We start from the raw sequence: 5,939 nt of genomic DNA, 5'->3' as shown, positions 1-5,939 counted from the left end.
ATGGTGAAAGCAAGGGCATATCAATTTTTAAATTTAATGTAGGATGAAATTTGTCTTCTGGAAGAACAAATGGTTCGATCCTAGAAACCTCACAAGAAGAAGAATCCAATACAAAAATAAGCTCTAACGATTTTCTATTAGAATTTAAGTCGGGATTGACTTGGGATAAAGATAAGCCTAGAAGGCCATCAATAAAGTCATGTGGCAAAGAGGGCAACAACGTGGTAGATTCATCTGTAAATTAAAATCACCTACAACTATGAGCAAGTCTTGACTGGAAACTAAAGAGGAGACAAACTGAATTCCCTCTAAATGATTTAAATACACCACCATGTCTGACAATGGTGGAATATAGGAACAATTAATGAAAGCATTAAAAGATTTAAAATTTACTTTAACACTGACAAACTCAATCTCCTGTGTACTAGAAAATTGAATCATTTCAGATGATAAAGCAGCATCAACAGCTATCAGAACGCCACCACCTATTCGAGAAACTAGTATACGTTTTGGCCAAAAATCTTCTCGACATATAGTGTCGAAGATATTGGCAGAAACACTAATTTTAAAGGACGAAATGTCCCAAGAGTAAGAAAAGAAAAAAAAAAAAAAAAAAAAAACTTCTTTACCGCAATATTCGAGACGTTAACTTTCTTCCGAATATAGGCTATTACATCATCAGATGTGACAACAGGGTCTAGCCTAGAAATATTTTAGGGTAAGTGTGTCGCAGAACTTATGTTGGTAAATGAAGAATCAGTGCAAGTCAAAAATAAACCACCTAGATCAATCGCATAAGGATTAAGTATTAATTTTTATTATATCGCCAACAGAAATGTGGCAACCGGTGATAAGCCACCAATACACAATAAAAGAACCAGTAGCGGTCATCATTTCTGAAGCCAGTTCGTAGTGCTAAGACAGCATAAAATAATGAAAAGACGGTCAAACGAGACTTGGAAGTTTGCAACGACAGCGAGCACACGTTTCGGGGCATACCTGCAGTCAGTTTGATTTTTTCGTTTAAGCCATAATAAAATTAATTGTAATACTAACATCATTGCCAATAACCGAAACCGGATATAAATAAAATACCACAAATTTGGGGCTCAACCGGGATGGCAGATTAAAAGTGAAAGAATTAATTTTGGCTAGTTAATTTCCCAAATTCGTTAAAACTTGTGAAATTCTAAGAAGGAAGGAGCAAGTGACGCTGCCTCGAGGGAACCGTCGTTTCAGTATGTGAAAGCAAGATAGCTGCAGTAAAAACGCGTTATCGGCGAACAACAAAAACTTGAAAATTCAACCGATGAGCGAGACAGCAAGTGACGCTGAGATAAGGCAACTGCAGAAGGAGTGAGAATGCTGATCAAGAAGGTGGTTCTGGAATTTTCGCATCACATGACAGAACATTCGTGAGAAGTTTGGACGAAGAAGGTACCATTTGGATGCTCACTGGTGTATCCGTTCAAAAGGCAAGGCTGGAACGGATCGAAGTGCAAAATAGAGAGCGCTGGAGAAGTGTACGGCGCTAGAGAGACTGTGACGATTCATTGCAAGATTGATTCAGGGTTGCAAATTCGATATAAGGCGGCCACAACAGAGGCTGTGCAAATTGCTAGAGAAGTGTATAGTGCTTACCAGTGTTGGTGGCAACAACGTTTCGAGGCTGTGTTAACTGCTGGAGAAGAGTACAGCGGTTAGCCAGGGCTGGAGGCAACGAAGCTTGAAGCTAGTATCGAAGCACAGGTTAAGCAAGAGAAGCAAGCAAATGTTGTTCAACATGAATGTTCACGCCACCGGGTGAAAAGTACGAAATGCGGTCATACTGAGGAGAGTGACGAAAGGTTCTCCTGTAGCTCGCCATATTCAATCCAGTACATGACTTTCATTCGAACACCCGTTCTTTTTTTCTGTTTCTATATATTCGAAACTTGTATATACTTCAAACCGAAACATTTATTATTTAATTTATTCACATATTCACAACAAAGCATAATTATTATTATCCTTATTAATCACTCGCTCACCATACCACGAAGTAATTGGCACGCGCCAACTAATTGTACTCTCATTGGATCCTTCCGCCCCACGAACAATGACAAAGTTGAAGTTAGTTCGAGTACGTTCACTCCGTCTGGGTTAGAACTAAATACTCGTAGCTCACCTATGAATTAAAACGGCTTGTAGATACAGGAGCAAACATGTGCTTCGCTGTGTTTTTTTTGGAAGCTAGGAGTTGAACAACTAACAGGTCCTGGAAAGTGTTTGGTAGGAATAGGAGAGGCAACGATTTTGACGTTTGCTAGTTTCTTTATAATGGTGACCATCGACAAAATTAAGGTAGTAGTTGAATTTCATGAAATTAATAGAAGAAAGAACTAAATTTGTTGAGGATTGTATGAAGCAATTTGAATATGTCTGCATAGTTTTCGAAGGGAAGGACAAAGTCGGTTTAGAGTTGTCTCATTTAAGTCAAGAGCAGGCTAAAGAGGTCGAAATGATAGTCCAGGGATTAGAAAAAACGGAATTCTGATGCAAAGATCGAAATTAGAATTATTTTGAAAGATGATATTCCCGTATACCAACACCCAATATTGCAGGATTTAGGTTACAGTCTAGAACATCGGTCAGAATCAAGGATAAGGCATGTAGATGCCTTGAGTCGAGTTGGCTGTTATTCAATAACAGTGTTATGCATCGTTTGAAAGAAGCGCAATTGGTGGATGATTGGACAAAAGCTATATGAAGTTTACTTCAAAAAATGGCGAGTATGAGGATTTCTATATTTCTAATCAGGTCTTGTTCAAAGATGCCAATAAGCAGTTGATCGTAGTATCCGAGCAGATGGAGAATGAAATAATCTTACTGGCCCATAAACTAGGACACTTCTCTGAAGCTCAAAGGAAATTACTTGGGGCCGTACACGGTAATTGCAATTCAGAAAAATGGAAGAGCTGAGTTCATGAAACCTTGGGGACATTCTTTCGAGTCGAATAAAAAGTGAGGAGGGCCGAATGTAGGAACCGGTGATGAGGCACCGATGCACAATAAAAGAACCAGAAGCGGTCATCGTTTCAATGAAAAATAATAGCTTAAAAAAAATGTTTAGTAAAATAATAATTAATCGATTATTCAAATTTCATTATATTTTATTTGCATAATGGATAATTTAGGTGGCTAAGCTAAGCAAAACAGCTGTGCCTCGTTTTATCCAATAATCAGCTTTTTCATTTCCCGATTTTAAATCTATAGCAAGAACAAAGGATCCTGATCGAATTGGATAGTAGTATGCAGGACACTGATAAATTCCACGTGATCGCTTTTTGAGATTTTCAACTGGTTTAAAATGTATCACAGGTAAGGGGCAAATTAATTCCATGGGAAGCGGATCTTGGAGACATTGATTCTTTCGAAGCCAACCAGCGCCTTCTAAATATAAATTTCTTATATAAACACCACCTCCTTCTCGAATAATTCGAGCTGCTGATGCATCTTCTTCCACAAATACGTAAAACTCCCATGATAACTCATCGATTGGAGTCTTAGTAAGACGTGCGGATGTTTGCAAGACAGCTGTCACAAATCCTGTGGGAAAAGTATACGCAGCCAACCAAAACAATGTGGGTGGCCTGAGAGTCTTCGCCCAAGTGCTAAAGTGCAGCACACGCTGTATTAGATCTCGGGACCAAGCGGCTAAAGGTTTAAGGGAAGGGTAAGCTACAGTGGTATAATGATTTAGAATTATTAATATAACTATATGAATTAATATTAAAAGATGCTACATACCCTTAAGCCATTGTAGTGGAACACGACCCTCTAGCACAGATAAATAAATTTCCTCCAAGTCAGAGCTCATGACAACTAAGCCTTGTATTCCCCGTCGTAAATCTATTAGATGACTTCTCATTTTATTAAGTAAATTATTATAGCGCTGAATTTCCTGGAGTAATACAACTTCCAAAGGCGTGCGAACTATTCCAATAAGTTTTGCGGTTTGGTCGTAATTTATTTCATCTGGTGTGCCTAATAAAATTTCCTTAGCCAAATCAGAAACTTTAGTTTCTGCATTCTCAGTTGATTTGTAAAACGTTGACTGGGCTTGCATCGAAAGTAGAGTGTCAAAAAGCATTTGAGTTTCTCCAATAAGTGAGGCTATATCAGCATTCGAATGCTGCCCAAACGCTTCAGGTTTATCAAAGTTGGGAAACATTTGAATTTGGTCTAAGTAGGACTGGATATCACCATCGTCGGGTATAAAATAGTTCATTAATGGAGACAGCCTATTATTATTGTTAATTAATGGATTTTAGTCGAAGGAAGGAAAGTGTAAATGAAGTAAGTCGACTCGCCGACTTCGGTATACCATGCACAAAGTGAACGCATATTAAAAGATTTAAAGCCCAAATGTAAGTCTCTTTAATTGTAGCAAGTGCTATCTCGCTCACATATCCGAGATCTACTTGTTTATACAGATAGACGGACGGACATGGCTAGATAGACTCGACTGTTGATATTGATCAAGAATATATACTCTTTTATGTCGAAAACGCTTTCTTCTGCTTTCTACATACATTTTGGCGACTTTAATATACCATTTCAAGCTATGCATAACATAATAATTTACTTACCGAAATTTTCTAGTCAGCAATGCTTGTTCACAATAAAATTGGCTTATATAGGTCATCAACAATCGCCGATCCCAATCATCAGTTACATGTCCTCCATAATTAACACCAGCTATTAGGTATTTCAGGGCCCCCCATGGAGTATCTTCATACTCATTTAAGTATAATAACAGTAATATTTCTGATACTTCAAAGTCGGAATCATTAAAACTATAAGTTACATTCCATCCTAACTGCAGAAACTTTTTACGTTCTAGTAAGATAGTGTGGAAAAAACAAAGTGCAAAAAGGAGTTTTTTATATTTGATGGGATCGTTGCACAAATCCATGTTTCCTTCATTAACATTGTTGTAAAGACGTTTCATATTTGCTTTGATTCCACGGGGTGGTTCAGTAGTCATTTTTTATGCTTGTTTGCAATATTGATATTGGAAATTCTGGATGAGGGCTTGAGCTTAGCCAGAGTCGAAATTTTCTATGCATTTTCAACGACTTCATTGTAGTAATCATCTTGTCCAATGTAGGCATCCAACTTAAAGACAAATGGCAATTAGCAAGGAAGACCCAATGACCGTCTATTATTCCCTTCATTATAAGCTTTGTTGCTACTGGAGCTTGTCCTTGCCCCAGACTAAGAGAGTACATACGCTGAGACATTTTCATAGTTTCTGAAAGCGTTATCAGGGATTGTGCAGGATCGACACCTGTTGAAAGCACGAAAATTAGAGGTGTTTCAGGTACTGATTCCTCGAAAGCTGCTTTCAAATCTAGAACTGGAGGTTCTACATAACGTGGTCCAAGTTTACTGATGATAAACTGGGTCATACAAAACGTAATCCGATCTGGCCTTAGAGAACGTACAACGCAAATTTTTTGAAAATCTGTGAGCTTGTCATTCCATTCTCCTACTAATTCTTCTTGTTCGGGGAAAGTAGTGGCATACCAAGCTGAAAAGAATCCGATTTATAAGTGAGGGTTAATTATGTGATTTAAAGACGATTACCTGAAGTCTAGGAAAATTTCTATATTTGATCGTTCTGAGGTGTAGTTTGTTGTATGCCAAATGAGCATATGCCCACTGTATTGAAGAGTATACAATAGTAATAATAGTAACACCTCATAACATAACGACACTTTGTTGCTATGTTTATGCAATGACATATGTATATACATTATGCGGACTGGCCGGACTAGCGTCAGAACGCTAGCGTAAGCACTTCTTGAGTATGTACCATCTGTACATATATATGCATATATATGTACAAATACATATGACATGATATGTACTTCCGTTCTGCCGCTACTTTGAGC

The 5,939-nt window shown here is 37.9% G+C and overlaps 1 long non-coding RNA gene across 1 annotated transcript; it reads right to left on the bottom strand.

The window, feature by feature from the left end:
- Positions 1–3,226: 3,226 nt before the first annotated feature.
- LOC137572130 (uncharacterized) lies at positions 3,227–5,567 on the bottom strand. Its single transcript, XR_011031538.1, has 3 exons — positions 4,632–5,567; positions 3,790–4,283; positions 3,227–3,720 (listed from the first exon to the last, which is right to left on the bottom strand). It is a non-coding gene; the product is annotated as an uncharacterized lncRNA (long non-coding RNA).
- Positions 5,568–5,939: the final 372 nt, after the last annotated feature.

This window comes from Drosophila tropicalis, unplaced genomic scaffold (genome assembly GCF_018151085.1).
Source record: "Drosophila tropicalis isolate 14030-0801.00 unplaced genomic scaffold, ASM1815108v1 contig_1039, whole genome shotgun sequence".
Classification (NCBI taxonomy): Eukaryota; Metazoa; Arthropoda; class Insecta; order Diptera; family Drosophilidae; genus Drosophila; species Drosophila tropicalis.
The sequence above is the reverse complement of the archived record's forward strand: the minus strand, read 5'-3'. Positions and strand labels throughout refer to the sequence as shown.